General features: G+C 39.5%; 1 long non-coding RNA gene across 5 annotated transcripts in view; it reads left to right on the top strand.

The window, feature by feature from the left end:
* Positions 1-18386, top strand: part of LOC148889264 (uncharacterized) — a 61180-nt gene that overhangs the window by 19287 nt on the left and 23507 nt on the right. The window lies entirely within an intron of this gene.

The raw sequence follows: 18386 nt of genomic DNA, 5'->3' as shown, positions 1-18386 counted from the left end.
AATAATCGTGTGTGTGTGTGTGTGTGTGTGTGTGTGTGTGTGTGTGTGTGTGTGTGTGTGTGTGTGTGCGCGCGCGTGTGTGTGCGTGTGTGTGCGTGTGTGTGCGTGTGTGTGCGTGTGTGTGCGTGTGCGTGCGTGTGCGTGTGTGTGTGTGTGTGCGTATATATGCGCGCGTGTGTGTGTGAGTTCACATTTTATTTGAATGGATGAGCCTTTATTCGTCTCATATTGGAGAAATTTATAATTTACAGATGCAAAGTTCGGAAAGGAAGAAGAAATGAAAGAAATAAGTAGAGAAACAGTACAGGAGCTGCTGTAAAGGTAGCCATTCACGGCGCCATCTTCAACTCAAAACAACAAAAAAACTAAATAACAAATAATGTGACACAACACAAAAGACACAGTCATTAAATTTTAAGCACTTTCTGCACCCTTTGTTTATGAAGCGGTTCTAGATGCAAGAGTAGAGGATCAAAGCGTCCTTTTCACTAGTGGATCAGGGACGTCAAGGTGGAATGTGCTTGTCTGCTACAAAGTAAATCTTGAAAGCAAACACAAAGCTGTAGCATCCATTCATTGATGAAAAGAGATTGTCTCACATCTCATGTCCCACGTAAATCCGCTTCAAGAAGATAACAAAAGTGTCATTTGGTTGCTTCACATACGTGTCACATGACACTCACTACCCCCCAAATATCCGCATGTCCGCCCATCCAATTTTACGTTTTTAAAATTCCATCAATAACTTGCTACTGAGTTCCCCTCTTCATTGTGAACAAGATGTTAAAGCAGCGTGTCCACAACGAGATCCCATGCCGTTCATTTTATCCAATTATTGATCGGGGAAGCATTTTTCCCAATTGTGGAAGGGATTGTTGATGTATTGTCACAAATGTATCGATTGTTTGGGCAATCTGTCCTCTTTTATTTGTGACCATTACACTTATTGACTGTATTTTTGTGTTGTTACATGTAAACAATGAAAAACTAGTCAAAGTATTGAACATAAATTGTTGCCAAATATTTGCAATTTGGGGTTAGAGTTCAACCCCAAATTCTGGTGTGTAGGCCATGCGTGTAACACACACACACACACACACACACACACACACACACACACACACACACACACACACACACACACACAGTCAAGAGTTTCACAACTGACTGTAAATATGTAATATGTCATTTTTTGCAAAAGATAAAGAATGTGAGCCTCTGAGAATTGTTATATTGTCTGTCTATGTGGGTTGCTCCACCATCTGTGTTGAAGTTTATCATTTGTATTTTGGGGATTATATTTTATCTGTTTTAGCTTGGACCCCAAACATTGGAGTCATATTTCAATGTCACTACTATTAGATGAGGGTTCGCTTAATTAAGTGAATTGCCTAAATGGGCAGCAGAGTTGTCCTGAAGTGGAATATCATGCATCCATCCTTAGTTTTGGAGTTGTGGCTATGATCTGATGCATTATTGCCGCGATTAGACTTGGTATTGACCAGCAGAGGGTGCAATTAAATCAGGCCTGATGAGCCTACCACCTAAATGGGCTTCAAAGCTATAGGATAGAACATGCAGCTGGGATTGGCCCCAGCACCCCCCCCGCGACCCTAATGGGGAATAAGCGGTATGGAAAATGGTGGATGGATGCTTCTAACTTGTGCGAGCGCGCGCACACGTGTGTGTGCGCGTGTGCGTGTGTTTTGGGAGGTTTGTGTCGTTGGCATTGTTTCAGTGTATACACTTAATTCAAACCTGACCAGTTATCCGCCTAAATTGGCATTTCACCAATGTAAAAAAAATCAATGTAAGATATATATCATGCATTTTCCCAATTATTTGGAAGGTGGGGTATATTTTTGGGCAATAGTTAGATTTGGCAGCACTTAATTGAAAGCCAACTAATTAGGTGACTAAATGGGCTGCAAAGGTGAACCACAGTGGAACATGGTGGCTAAGTTTTATGTTATACAAAGCATTATAGCTGCTGTGGACAAAAAATTTCGTCTCTTCCCGCACCTGAAAGTAATGGGCTAGACCACATACAAACCCGTCAATGTCCACACCTTTGCAACACCCAAAGATCTCCATCATGTTACAACACAAAGAAAAAAAAAGGCAAATATTGGACAGCAATTTGTCTTTCTCGTCAGCTACTTTTATAAAAATATATATATATTTAAAAGGCGATTTTGGACAGTTGAAGTTAATGTAAACTGTTGATAAAAATTGCAATTATATTTTCTTCCAACATGCACGTTTTAATTTCACCCGTTCCCAGAATCCGATACACGGTGCCTCTTCTGTTTTTTTGTCTTTATTTTTTTTAATGGCAGTGGCTCTATTGTTACTTTTTAGTCATTATGTCCACATCACATAGAAAGGACAAAAGTCTCTTTGAGCTGGTCTCGCCTTGCTTCCTTCGACCTATTTGAAACCCGAACACTCCCCCGATATCCTTCCTTCGGGGTTGTCGTCTTCAAGTGGCCTCCACAAAGCACTTCTGCTCTTTCCATAATCATTTCTTGTGAATTTCTCCGCCATTGTTGAGTCATTATTTGTGCTTGTGTGAAATTATTATTGCGAAGTGACTGTTTTTTTTTGTGGTGTGCAAATAATCTGTGTGGCTGCTGTGTGTTTATTATTTTTTGTGTGTGCCACCAGGCTATGAGCCCGCGTGAAACAAATAAATATTTAAACTTTTGGCTTTGTTTGTTCCTTTGTGGAAGCAAAAAACAAAAAATCATATCGAAACTGTGACAAGAACATATTTTTAGGTGACTGATTTTTTTTTACTAGACGCGAATAATTTCCACAAATACCACCGTTTGTCAAAACACTGTTTATAATTTAAGACAATTCTAAATACGATAAAAATCCAATTTAAATAAACCAAATTCACCAGTCTCAATGAATATTCAAATTCCATTAAATCCCGAAAATGACCTTTTAAATTGTTGTTTAAAACTATATCCAATGTTAATCACACATGATATTTATATTGTAGAAGAAAAAAATCAACCCATTACCAATATAGAAAACATAAACGATGACGTTTTTAAAAATATGTTAAGAAATATTGGCATATCCATTTCATATTTAAGTGTTGAAATCTCAATAGATGATTAATCTATTTTTGGTGGCACATTTCGTCCATTTTTAAATACGTTTAAAATTCTTACTCCAATTTAAGAAGAAAAAAAACATCTGCTCACAGCTCACAATTTTCGCGAGACCAACGTCAATTTTAATCGATTCAGATTCAAATGTATCACTTTAATTGATACAATCAGACTTACGCAAATGTTGACAACCTAACGTGTACTTAATTATGACTTTTAATGACGGTTTTGCCCTTTTGGGTCGAGTTGTAATTAGTGGACCTCAACGACGGGAAGCACACTTGCCACTTGAAATCCTCTCCCGTCCCAACGGTGCTCCGTATTGACAATTTATCCCATAAAGCGTCAATTTATCATTTTCATATCGCGTCTGAATTGCGTGTCAGCTGACTTGATGTGTTGTTGTTTTTTTCCTGCCAAACACAAATACATGCAAAAAGTCAAAGTGAAACCGTGTGTTGCCTTACGGAGGAGTGATAATAACTAACAAGCAAATAACATGAGGGGAAATTTCCCTCACTGTGTCTTATTCTCTTACAACCCACTCACTTTCGGAAAAGAATATAGATTAAAAACAAAAGGATGCAATTACTGCGTACTGGTATGCACGCTGGGCGCGTGTTTCCTTACCGCTGCACAAGCATCAATTTGATATTGACAAAAAGCTGTCGTGTGACTTTCAAAATGACACCTCGACGCAATATTGACAGTATTAACACGCAAGACGAAACGCGATTATGTTCCAATTCAAAATTGCAAAAAAATGGAACGTGCTCCCTTTCATCTTGTGGTGACACATGTTGATATATACAATAAAATATCCTGTGACTGTAAAGTATCCTTGAGAGTTTTGAAAGGCTCTTATAAATGAAATATATTATTATTATTATTATTATTATTGTTGTTATTGTTATTATTAATACAATACACATTGATTTATACAGCGCTTTAACAACAGCTGAAGCTGTAACAGTGTTTAACATGGACAACTGTCATATAGGAAATAAAGCAGTCAAAAAAGATGGTATAGAAAGCACCAGGGAGTAAAAGGCGGCATTTGAATTCCAAAGATCTTTGTTGCACATGATGTATTATTTTATGTTCTGATTGATCGCTTTGTGTGTTTGTGATTGTGTGGTTGACTTGCTTTCATATTGCTAATTTGGATTGACACTGTCAGATTGGTAGAGTGGAATAATTAATAATTGGCGTGCTAATAGACTGTTATGTCTTATTTTAGCTTGTACTGTTATATTTTACACACGTGACTGAGTACGTGTGTCTGCGCGTGCGTGTGCGTGCGTGTGTGTGTGTGTGTGTGTGTGTGTGTGTGTGTGTGTGTGTGTGTGTGTGTGTGTGTGTGTGTGCGTACATACTTCTGCAATTTGATGCTGCTGCTATTTTTCTTTCGGTTTTGCGATTATACCTTTTTAGGGGTGCTTTAAAAAAAAAGGAAATCAGACACAGCGTGTACATATATTATATGGGTGTGTGTGTGACCGTACATATTTGTATCCATTATGTAATATTTTGGTTATGTCTGATGGATGGAATATTTCGGTTGTTTATGGCTCCCACAGTCATAGGTTGAAATGGTTTTGGAAATGTACAGTAATCCCTCGTTTATCATGGTTAATGCGGACCGGGACCACCCGCGATAGACGAAAAACTGTGCTGTAACGAACCCTATATGGATTGGTAAGTTTACATGTGTATGAGTACAAAAAAATATTCATAAGGCCAAATTTAGTGGAACACAGTACAGGACACGCATAAAGCAGCAGAGTAATTGTCTATAGTACAGTACAAAACTCTCATAATAATACTACTACTACTAATAATAGTAAACAGTCCACTATCAACATACAGTCTATATAGTATAATATTTACTGGAAATTTCAGAAGGCGTTGAGGGTCCTGCAGAAGACTGGAATGACAATTTACAACGGATGAGGAACATTGTAATAGGTAATTAGCTACGCTGTCTGGCTTCCACATCATTCGGCAACGTCATCTCAATGAGTTCCTCATCCGGTAAAGGCTCCGAATAGCACTCAATAAATGTTAATATCCACCAATGTCATGTCTGAGAACTCTTCAGTTTGAAGAATCTGTGCCAGCCGCAGTTTTTTCAACCTGCTGTTATTTTACAGTATTATACTGTGACTTTCGCTGTCATTTGCAGCTTTTTTTTAGGCTCGAAAAAAATCTGCAATGTATTAAGGGCCGCGATAATCGAAACAAAGTACCAAGGGATTACTGTATGATGTAAGTAAGATTTATTTACATAGCACTTTTCAGGGGTAAAACCACAGTGCTTCACAAAATTCAAAACAGTCATAATAAAAACAATACACAAAAAAGAGCAAGTGGAAAATTATGGAAGCATAGAACATAACAGTTAATCAAACGCCTGTTTCAATAAAAAAAATCTTTAAATGTTAAACGTGTCAACTGACTCCATACAGGGGTAGTGCATTCCATAGCCGAGGGGCTACCGCTTGAAAAACTCAGTCAGCTCTAGTTTTAAATCAGGTACGGGGGACAACCAGCAACCGTTGGTCAGATGTTCTCAGACTGCGGGTGGGGGAATAAGACTGTATAAAATCAGACAGATAAGAGGTAGCTTGTCCATGCAGAGATCTGAAAGTGAGAACTAAGATCTTAAAATTGGTTCTAAACTGCACTGGTAGCCAGTGCAGTGAGGCCAGCACAGGGGTGATGTGTGCACTCTTGCTAGTTCGGGTTAAGAGTATTGCAGCAGAGTTCTGGACAACCTGGAGACGCTCCATATCTTTCTTGTTAAAACATGTAAAAAGGCTGTTCCAATAATCTAGGCGAGATGAGATAAAATGTCTTATTTTGTTATGCCAGTGGCGCTGAAACATAGCCAATGGTGAGAATTGCCTCAAGTCGTTCAGAACTTTGAAGGAATACCTTGTCATGTGTTTATGTTGTTTTTCACTTGCTTTTCTGGTCCACTGAGGTGCTTTTGTTATTACTTTGAAATGTATTTCATGAAAAATTGAGTTTGGGAAATCAATGTTGACTTGTTTTATTTTCATAGGAACATGCATTGAAATAAGCATTGGTTGAAGATGCCGATTATTTGTGCAAAAATAGCGGTACTGTACTCTTATTGTGTATGTCAAAACTGTTTCCTTGTCTGCTTGAGGTTAACTACGGCCATGAAAAAACAAAGGTAATAATTAACTTGACAGGTATTTGTGCCAAAATTGTAATTTAGCGCAATATGGACTCAACCATGATACAGCATACTGTGTGTGCCTGTGTTGACATTTTTTGACACTTCTTTCTCTCACACACACAAACACACGCACATCCCCGTAGTCTGTCTGTCTGATTATGATTTGCATGCGAGGGCCATGCGAACGCGACGGTCTGATATTTACACATTCAAATGAGGCCGTCAGAGTCACGTCAAAAGATGAATTTGGCTGCCTGGTTGTTGACATGAGCTTGACTGCCAGCTGTTCTGCAGGTCGCGTCAGTGTGGCGACGCCCGCCAGCTCAACAGGCGTTGTGGGAACTTTTTTATTTTGTTGTTTAGAAGCTGTTTCACATACATGCTCGTCGGTTTGAGCAGCTTGTGGTGAAATACTGGATTAATATTAATAATCACTCATATCTTGAGAAATGATTGATCTGATGTGTGATTTGGGGTTGGCTGTGACATGTGGGGGAAAAAAATGGGGAGAAATGCTGCTGTAGGGTGCCAGTGAATGAGAATGAGAATTTTACGAATTACACTTTGTGTATTTAAACAAACCCCTCCTTAGCAGATGGTTGTCAAAGTCATTTTTTGCCACGGGCCACATTGTACTTATGGTTTCCTATTAGAATATTTTGTCTCCTCCACATGTTACATGCAGAAAGCACAACAAATTAATGAAGTCAAAAATAATGACTGCTATTGGGATTTACTTGGGACAATTTGAAATTTTGGTTCAGACTTTAGTAAGCATCAAGGAATTTCACGAGTTTGAAATGATGTGGTGGACCAGATTTGGCCCCCGGACCTTCACTTTGACACCATAATGCTAACACATAATGAGAAACACCAAAAATGGGCTAACAGCGTTGGAATGTTTTCATATAAGGCACATGAACATAAACTGTGCAGCAATACATGCAAACAGTGTAAATATATAAAAAAAATTAAAAAATCCTCGTCTCACCCACCATGGGTGGTGTCTGTCCCCATTTCAGCTCGGGTCCTCTACCAGAGGCCAGGAAGCTTGAGGGTTCTGCGCAGTATCCGTGCTGTTCCCAGCACTGCGCTTTTCTGGACCGAGATATCCGATGTTGTTCCCGGGATCTGTTGTAACCACTCGTCGAGTTTGGGGGTCACTGCCCCAAGTGCTCCGACCACCACAGGCACGACTGTCACCTTTACCTTCCAGGCTCTCTCCAGCTCCTCTCTGAGCCCTTGGTATTTCTCGATTTTCTCATGTTCCTTCTTTCTGATGTTCCCATCACTCGGGACCGCTACATCCACGACAACGGCTTTCCTTTCCCCTTTATCTATGACCACGATATCTGGTTGGTTGGCCATTACCATCTTGTCAGTCTGTATCTGGAAGTCCCACAGGATTTTTGCTCGGTCATTCTCCACCACCTTGGGAGGTGTTTCCCATTTTGACCTTGGGGTTTCCAGTCCATACTCCGCACAGATGTTTCGGTAGACTATGCCAGCCACCTGGTTATGGCGCTCCATGTAGGCTTTCCCTGCCAGCATCTTACACCCTGCAGTTACGTGTTGGATTGTCTCAGGTGCCTCTTTGCACAACCTACACCTTGGGTCTTGTCTGGTGTGGTATATCCCTGCCTCTATGGCTCTGGTGTTCAGGGCCTGCTCTTGGGCAGCCAGGATGAGTGCCTCTGTGCTGTCCTTTAGGCCAGCCCTCTCTAGCCACTGATAGGACTTCTTGAGATCAGCCACTTCTGCTATGGTTCGGTGGTACATCCCGTGTAGGGGCTTTTCCTCCCATGATTGTCCCTCTTCCAGCACCTCATCCTCTGTTCCCCATTGACTGAGACATTCTCTGAGTACATCATCCGTTGGAGCCTTCTCTTTGATGTATTCATGGAGCTTGGATGTTTCATCCTGGACAGTGGCTCTCACACTCACTAGTCCCCGGCCTCCTTCCTTACGGCTTGTGTACAGTCTCAGGGTGCTGGACTTGGGATGGAACCCTCCGTGCATGGTGAGGAGTTTTCGGGTCTTAACATCCGTGGTCTGAATCTCTTCCTTTGGCCACCTTATTATTCCTGCAGGGTATCTGATCACTGGCAGGGCATAGCTGTTTATTGCCCGGGTCTTGTTCTTGCCATTGAGCTGGCTTCTGAGGACTTGCCTCACCCGCTGGAGGTATTTGGTCGTAGCCGCTTTCCTTGTTGCTAATTCGAGGTTGCCATTGGCCTGTGGTATACCGAGGTACTTGTAGCTGTTTTCAATGTCTGCTATTGTTCCTTCAGTGAGTGAGACCCCTTCAGTGTGGACTACCTTGCCCCTCTTAGTCACCATCCGACTACATTTCTCCAGCCCGAATGACATTCCGATATCCGATATCACTGCTGTATATATATATATATATATATATATATATATATATATATATATATATATATATATATATATATATATATATTTTTAAGTCCTCTGCCCAAAACTTCAAATCAACACCATTTCCTGATTTATTATGTATACTGACCTCTTATTTGGGTCTGTCAGAAAAATGTGTGACTGTAAATTGTCCTTGAGTTTTAAAGGACAACCAACATAAATTTTTTGTTTCCTAACTGACATAAAAAAACATATTATAGCATCTAAAATAGCCAAAACACACAGTATGATATTTTTATTCAAATGCAAAACACCAATAAAAATGACTTAGTGTCCAAAATGTGCAAAAAATTGAGCTGCGAATTGGGTATTTTCAAAAAGTTCCGCCCCCAGTTCATGACATCACGCCAAGACGTCTTGCATTGCTGGAAAATCAAAACAATGGCTTCAGATTCGGAGAATATGCTTTCTTGTTACACATTCAGTTATGAATATGATTCAAATAGTTCTGAAGAGGAAAGCATACATGTTTGTACTCAATTAAATAATTTATTCCGTGCCATTTTGAGGCAATAGGGGGGGGGGGGGGTGTATCACCAAAAAAGAGGCAGAAAATGGCGACCAAGCTCCTGTGAGGAATTAATCAGCCCGTTTCCACAGGCTTTTAGGTGCAACACGAGGTTTTCAGACCAAACAAGTACAGCAAAATACATTGACGTGATGGAAGGACTGCTACAATGTGTCCTTTATTCGGTTAAGGGCGTTCCTTCAGTGACGTCACGTACGGACTCGTCACCAACTCAAAAACAAGACTTCCTGAATATTCAGCGCAAGTTTTAAAACGTAAACTATAGCTATATGTGGTGGAATCTTTGTCATTTGAAGCCATTTTACAAATCATGGACACAACTTGTCCGGAGACGTCGGTTGTCCTTTAAAAGGTGCTTATAAATGAAATGTATTATTATAGACTTTATGAGTGACCTCCATACTTATTTGTCATGTATTTTTTATGGTGATATTAGTGCAGCGTGTTCTACCAAAGACAAATTCCTTGTGTGTCCTACACACTTGGCCAATAAAGAGGATTCTTACTCTGATTATTATTATTAAAACCACTAATAGTACTGCAGGTTACTGAGTCACTCAATGACTCAGTTAGAGTTACAGAGTTTAGCCGATGTAGTAAAAAATTCTCCCTGAGTCAGGCAAGGTGAATCCATATCCCTGGCCTCCACGTTGCTCATTGCATGAGTGCAATGATTGGCTTCTCAACGTCATTTGGGACCAAACCGCAGTCCCACAGGCTCTGAGGCCTCACATTTGAAAATTGTTCACATGGTTGGCTGCTTACAGAAATGAGTAAATGAGACTCTTAATTAATCGCCCCCCCAATTATTATTTTTTTGCCATCCATGCAAGGATAGAGTGGAAGGGTGAGCAGTTACTCAGGAAGTGGGAAGGGCTTGACAAAAGAAAGTCCATACATGGCTGCCTTTGTGCTATGACTTAACTCATTTGCTGCCATTCTCAAGAATTGAAATGTGTGACATAGAGCGTGATTCCCGAATTTGTTCGGGGTTTATTTTTTCTTGTGGGGGGAGCCAATGAAGTGCAAGTCAGTCATTTGGCTATGTTTTTCCCTTCCACGAGGGGTGCAGCATTTGCCTTTTGTCCATGTTAGCACATTGTTACAGCTTTAGCTGTTGTTAAAGCGCTATATAAATCAATATGTATGTATTGTATGTTGTACACCGGGACACATTTTTGCACGTCTGGAAGTGAATGAGTTAAGCATTAAAATAATCATTAGTTGAAGCCTGAGTAATACCGTACTTTTGTTCAAATACACTGTGATGCCATGTTTGAAAAATCAAGAGGTTAAGAGTTTTTGCCTAATTTTATGCTTCAATCCAAAGGACATTGTGGTGCTCCAGCTGGCTACCCAGTGGGCAGTCTAATATAGGTGAGAGACACCTACACGAAGCAGAATCTCCCTTCTGAAATAGTCAGATGCAGTTTTAGTTTTGACAAAGGATTAAGAAGACGTGTTGTGAGCACTGCCAAGTTGTCTGTCGACATGCATTTCTCCACCGTTTGTGTTCAAAGAAAAATCTGAAAGCATCACATCATCCCAAAACAGATGCTATTTGTTCGCCCATCTTTGGCCTTTGCCAATGTTCGGAAAGTGCATCAATTTCACAAAAATCCAATCAATAAGACAGATTCTTTAGTTACAAGAAAACTCTGTAGTGTTGAGTGAAATGAAAATCATTCTTAAAGGTATAAAGGGGCAGAGGTTGCTTGATTCAAATTTCATTTTTAATCGCTACAGGGAAACAAATCCTTACAGTCTACGTTTGTGCATAAAATAGATTCAAACTATTCTAACGAGAGAATTTATGATCTCAGGGAACACTGTTGTTACACATCGCACCCTATCTTCCCCGAGGCCTGTTTTTGGTCCCGTCACGACATCACCGGCAGACACGCCTTTCCTCCTCCGAGTTTTATAATCGTACAAACGAACAAACAACAATTTGAAAGATGAGCCAGTCATCCATTCTTCATTAGAAAGGTGAACAATCAAATACAAAGATGGAGAAGGAGAGGAAGGGAGTAAGCGAGTGAGATATTAAAGTTTATTTGCTCTTGCTTAAGAGGCACAAGAGGTCGACTTCCCCTTGACCTTCCAGAGGCATCTGCTGTTTTTAACCGAGGCAGCTGCAGATGGATTTTCTGACAGCCACAGATTCAAATGCTTCTTAAAGTACAGTGACAAATGAACCAGCTTCTTGGTCTGTTCTGCTCACAGGATACAACCGGATTTGAGTCATCGAGGAGTGGCCTCCCCTTCTCACCCTGTCTTGAGTGATGGACTTTGTCCACTTTAGTTAATTCATCCTGAAAGATTGGAGGATGGGTGAGGGAATGGAGGGGTGCAGAAGTAGGGAAGAGGTTGTTTCAGAAAAGAGGAAAAGAGGAAGAAGGGACTTCTTGCAAGAAAGAGTCAGGATGCTTCAGACTCCACTTCCCCTCATCGTTTGCGTTGGCGTGGGAAGGGACAAAAAAACACACTTTAAGAAATGAGTCACATTTGCTCAACACACGGAAAAAAAACAGATGGACCGGACAAAACATTAGATACTCTTGCGCCATTCAACCAAAGGCAAACTTGGCAGCCCTAGCTTGTTGCAATGTTGTCCGTGGGGCTAACTGGTACACGCTAGCACATTTTGTATTTATTTATTTATTTAGTGCGTGTGTATGTATGTATTTTTAGAGCAATGCACACTAACTCATTCATTGCCAGACAATGTGCAAAAATGTGTCCACTCAAGTGCATGGGTTTTTGGCATTGTCACTCAAATTGCAGGACCCAAAGAATATTGAGTTTTATAACTACATAAACATGCAATACAACATTACAAACCTTAGACTCTCTTTTTTCAGCAGAAGAAGAAAAGTTAATTCCTAAATTAGATGGGTCTTCGAGTTATCTGAGTTTGAAATGGGGGAGGATGTACAAAAGGCAAGTGATGCCCCCCTCCTCCCCCCTCCCGTGGGAGGGAAAAACATTGCCAGAGGTGTGACCAGCGCTTTATAGACACCCCCCCCCACAATAAAAACCAAAACCCAAACAAATTCGGGAATGGTACTACACGTCATATTTCAATTCCCGAATAAATTTGGGAATAGCAGTGAATGAGTTGTATATCTGTGGATAGTTTTGTCGATTAATCAATAAATTGGATTGCGAAAACACTTAATTTTCATGGCTATATTTAAAAAAAGGATATTCTTTGAAATTGACTGCAAAAAAATACACAGAATTAAAAAAAAAAAAAATCAGTTCGTAGTTTATCTCATAACAGGTCAGCAAATGTCAATCATTGTCTTTCAAAGTAAAAGCACTCTGTAAATGTCAAATATTGATTTAACACAATTATCGTTTTGCTTTCTTTGAGAATATGTGCTGTTGAGCAACTGAAATTATTAAAACTGGGACAGTTGTCAATTTAATATCTTTATGGTGATCAAAATAATTAGCTATGAATTTGATAATTATTTAATTTGCAGATAATATACATCGATTAATCAGTTTTAAATATTATACAACACAATACTATATAATACTTGGTGTTTTCATTTAATCTACACGTCTATCAGGCACGTCGCTTGTGAAAGCAAAACCTCTTTTTCAACAAAATAAAAAGCGTCCAGTGACTTTGCACGTTGCTCACTTTTAAGTTTGTTGTCAAGCTACTTTGGTGTCCTCGTTTGACCCCCAAACGACAATGGCACGCCAGTAATGAAAACCACATGGCTAACCCGAGCAAAGATATAAATCTATGACTGCCCTATGTCTAATGTGAAATTTCATATTGTTCACAATAACATTATTTAAAAATCACGATAAAATATATTTTGGAAATAGTTGGCTTAAAATATTGATTCTGAGTGGACTGATGTAAACTTGAGTTGTTATTTTGCACCTGAAAGGGTATGTTATTTAAACTGGATTCTTATAATTTATTAATCTATTTTAAGCAAGTGGAGTAAATTTTCACGTTTAAGAATGAATACTCCCCTAATGTTTGGAATAAATAGGTCAAATTTTCTCATTCTTAGCTCTTGCTTCACCGGGAGAACATGCAAACTCCACACAGAGAGCCCGGAGCGGGACTCGAACACACGACACACTAACCACTTGACTAGCGGGCTGTCCCGCTCTCCAAACATTCCATATTTAAAATAAATAAACAAATAAAAGTATGTCGAATTTATGCTGATATTGTATCAGGCGATACTGGTTTTGGAGATCAGTATTGGGCACAATATTGGTGTTTGTGGGCAAAGTGTGCCAAAAATGGGAATTATTTTTGCCGTTTTAATGACATTCACAGTTTTCAACATAAAAAATGATTAAAACACAGTTCCTATACTTTCTTGAAATATTGGATTGAATTGGATTTGCCTTTATTAGTCTTGCAGTGGAGAAATTACATTTCACAGTAGCAACCCCTATTACAAGAGATAAAAAAAAGAAAAAAACAGTGTGAATGTACCCCATGGACATAAAATGTGACACTCCGTTGTTTAATCTCATCCTACAAATACATTTGATGCTTACCCCGTCTGCACTCGAGTCACGCAAACAGTCGTGATTGGGTCTTGCCGTTGTTCCCGTTCGATGTGCATGATACACATCTCGGATACAAAGGTTCGAAAAAGTGCTTAAAGCATCCATAGGGAGACTTGTCCTTCACACCATTCGCTAGCGTTCGCCCTTTAACCTGCCGCTGTTTAACTAAGTAGTCTAAAAACATGGTCGCATCGATCAAACTAGGCCCAAACTCACTTGACCGAGTCATTTATCAACGCAACCGTTTGTCATTTGTCTTCATGGCTAATGTGATGAGTGGCTGGTTCCGCGCAAATGTTATTTAGTCGAAACACAACAGTGCCTTGACGTCAGTAGGAATATTTTTGAAAAATTTAAATGGTGAAGCAGCACATGTTGACAACAGTTTGACTCCTGGAACTGTCTGAAAAATGTCAAGAAACTTTTCCTCACTGAGGGTAATTGCAGTATTACACCAGAAAAACCTGAAGATTGAACATTGGAGTATTTTTTAGGACAAAGAGTGGAAATAGATGAAAGGATTCCGATTAACCGTTGTATGCTTTTGACCCCGAGGCAACTTGATGTTTAGTTAGCGATGGACCCAGGTCCCGTATTTGCCCCTGTACTCGTTAACACTGCTTTAGCTCCTCGATGCAAGTTTTCTTCTAAAATAAGTTTGTGACTCAGCAAAATACTTTGTTTCCTCAAATGTATGTTAGGATCTTTTTGGTTCTTGGTCTTATTTTATTTTAGTTAGTTGTTTGTCTTGTCTGTTGAATCCAAAATTACAACCGAGGTCAAATTATTTTGAAGCATTTCCCTTTGCCTGCAGTGTGGATAAGGCCTTGGAAAAATAAAAAATAAAAAAAATGTAATAAATAAGATGTGACAAGAAGCTTCTTTGTTTGGGATTCCTCGGAAGTCTTTTGGTGTCAAAACAACACAAGTTAGATGACACGAGTTTTTTTCCAACCGAAATAGACTTTTACTGTTTTACCGCACAAACAACAATGGCTGAATGACAGAGTCAATAACTACACAGCATTTTTTTAAATCTATAAAGCATTGGAATCAAGTAATACATTTGTTTTTGGAATGTGGGATGGAAGCAAAGTACCCAGAGGAAACTCACGCAGGCCGAAGGAGAACACCTGAACTCCACACCCGGAGGCCGTGCCCTGAATTGACCTCAGTCACTCTGCACTGTGAGCTCGAAGCGCTAACCATCGGATCACCTTTATTCTAAAATACGATAATTCAGTTTATCTCATTTTCCGCACAAGGCGCTTCAGAGTATGAGTATTGTATGGTACTGTACATAGAATAGAAGCTACAATAGTGGCTGAAGTTGCCTTATGCATCCTTGAGATGGAAGTCAAAAGTCAAAGTCAGCTTTATTGTCAAATATGCTAGTCCCCTAAATGAAATGTACAATACAGTACAGCTTTCTATATACAATAATAACAATAACAATAATAATATGTAGATGTAGATATAGATATAGATAAAAAGCTGTATTGTACAGTGCACATACATACATGTGTGTATGTACATATACATATCTTCTTTACATGATTTTTAAATGTTATTTAAAGCGCTTTGTAATGGCTGCAGTAGGTTCTGAAAGGTCTACACTGTACATACATATATAGCTCTACATATACTGTACACACACACACACACAGAAGTAGAGCAATTGCACTTTCCTGTCCTGTCCTGCTTTTCTCTTGATATTGAGCAATATTTGCAACGTTCAAGAAAAGGGTTTTTATGCTCAGTCTTGGGACGCTTGACATGATCAATTGCCCGGATGGATAAATCACATCAGAGGACATGAACGTGTGATGGATGACTTGGCAATTTGTCTTCTTTGCAAGATGGAGAGCGCGTACGCCTCCAAAACATTTGTCTCTGTAACCGTGATGGGTGTTAAAAGCTTGTCTGCAATTGTGTCCAATCTTCCTCCTGCCTGCCGTACGGCAAACCGAATCAAGACTTATAACAAGAAAGGCAGTTTCAATTCCCGGGTGCATTGCACGACGACTATCGGGATTTGGACAGTGATATACTACTTGCGTGTTACAATTTGGTTCAGGATTAGGGGCCGTAAATTGGACAGGGACTTTTGAAGTAGATTGACATTTATTGATTTATTTAGGACACAAGCATACTATGAAAAATGATCATATCACTTCAGTCTTCTGTTATTTTTTTGTACATGCAATACTTTGTTTTTTTTTTTCTTTTCTAACCCACCCCACACCCCGACCCTTTCAATTTTGCTGTTGTAGATTGCAAATTTTCCCACTGTGGCACTATTAAAGGCTTTCTGATTTTGATCTCGGCTGAATTACTCTGCAATGCACTTTACTTTGCAGTCAGCGAGCACCGTTACCAAAATAATATTCACTCCTTGGCGTTCAAAATACCACATTCAGCCCTGACACCGAACGTCAGTGCCTGTTTGTAGTTTTCAACGTTGTTGGTTTTTTTTCAAGTCCTATTGTATGTTCACTAAGCAGATGGGTTATTAGGATTTCTTTTAAATTTTGCATAAGCTGAGGTTGTTTTTAAAATTGTCATTCATTTGCTCCCAAATGACGTTGCATTGCAGCCACCTATTTGAAATGTAACGGTTTCCTAAGATTTATTCAGTCAGACTAATCTCACCACACCAATCAAAAAAAGTCACCCAAAAGTGAAAGCGTGGGTTAAATTTGGAACTTCTGTCATCAAGTGGAAGTACAGTAAAGTCTCGTTATATCGATATCGGTTATATCGATAGTACTGCTTATTACGATACTATTTCTATGAACGCAAGGAGAAAATTTACATGCCGCAGGATCGGATATATCGATAGTCCGGTTGTATCGATATTTTTTCCGACTCCCGAGAATATCGATATAACGAGACTTTACTTTATATTCAATTGTTCTGACTTTCACGGTCAGCGGTTACTCCAGTGGACAGTTTTGCATATTTTCAGGTTACTTGGTGCATGAAAGGGTTAATTGTGGTGAATACAATTTTCAGGCAAAATTTTGAAATTCGGTAAAATTTTGTGAGAGGAGATGATTGCGTTTGAGGGCAATTTGGATACATTTTAGAAGCAGGAGTTTGTCAGAATACACTTTGCTCCAAAGACTTTTTTTGTGCACGTGTTAATGCACCATCCAATTTTGTCTCACCTCCAAAACACCATCTCTTTTTTCTGTGTCCTCTTATGAGACATGTTGAGACAATTTTTATCACTCAAAATAAAAAACAATTTTGGGAGGTGGGCGGAACAATTACCGTATTTTCTGGTGTAAAAGGCGCACCCAAAAGCCTTCATTTTCTTCAAATGCACCTTATACGCTGTTGCGCCTTATATGTGGAGGAATATTAAGCCACAACAGGTCTGACAACTACTGTCAGCAGCAGCTAACTCCAATTCCCCTGTAGAAGTATTGCGTGACCCCAGCCTTACTTTACAATGTTGTGTGCCTTATATTAGGAAAATGTTTAAATATTTATATATTATATTTGGAAAACTTTTTTTATTAATTGAAGGTGCGCCTTATAGTCCGGTGCGCCTTATACACCATAAAATATGGTAGTTTTTTAGCTCTAGAGGGCGTTTTTTTTTTGGGGGGGGGGGGGGGGAACAATCATCTGTTGTCTTAATATTAAATCACCAAGTGACAAATTGACTCACCAATGTCACCGCAACACTGATCTCCATTTTTATCAATACAGACTGCCAGAAATCAAAATGGAATGACGAATGCATCAAGGAGGAAATGTAAGACATTCAAACTATGATTTGAGTAAGAGTCTCGCCATTCAGGTTTGACGGATGATGTAATTGGACAGTGCGACTTTTGGATTGTGTGAATTTGGTGTCGACGTGTGACTGAGAAAGTTAGAGATGAATTGGGAATGCTACATGTTGGAACAGGACATTAGGAGTTTCATCACTTGGATAACGTGGCAACGTGGTTTTTGTCACAAATACCACCCGCATACTCTCACTGATAAATGTCAGAAATGAATACGTCCCTAATATAGACGTCTTCCTTTTCCCTTCCAAAAACTCTAATTACTATACATAGTTGCAAATTTCCCCATTGTGGGATTATTAAAGTTTATCATATTCTTATTATTCATTTATTCAAACCCGAATAGGTCAGAGTGAACTGCTGAAAGCTTTTGAACTCAGTAGCTGGGTTCTCTGTGTGGTCTAAACTGAATGCAACTTGGGGAAAATAAAAAAGCAACAGATAAAAAGTGACATTTCAACATGCCTTTGTGGGTGACCTTAATTCGACCCCGCAACTTTTAGATTGTGCATGTCCAGCGATTTAACATTTCAGGACTTTGTTCTCGAACAAGCAGCTGAAAGGCAACAGCTGTTTGAGCTCCAAATACATTGCAGTCTTTTTGGAACTGCTCTGTGACACCAAATGTATGAGTTCTGTTGACGAATGCCTGGCGTTGTACTGTTGTCGTGATATCAACCCCCTTCACCCTCCCCCCCCCCCAAAAAATGTGACAGTGCAATGTT

Source organism: Hippocampus bargibanti, linkage group LG13 (genome assembly GCF_051943395.1).
Source record: "Hippocampus bargibanti isolate YZ-2025 linkage group LG13, ASM5194339v1, whole genome shotgun sequence".
Lineage (NCBI taxonomy): Eukaryota > Metazoa > Chordata > Actinopteri > Syngnathiformes > Syngnathidae > Hippocampus > Hippocampus bargibanti.
This window is presented reverse-complemented; position numbering and strand designations above follow the sequence as displayed.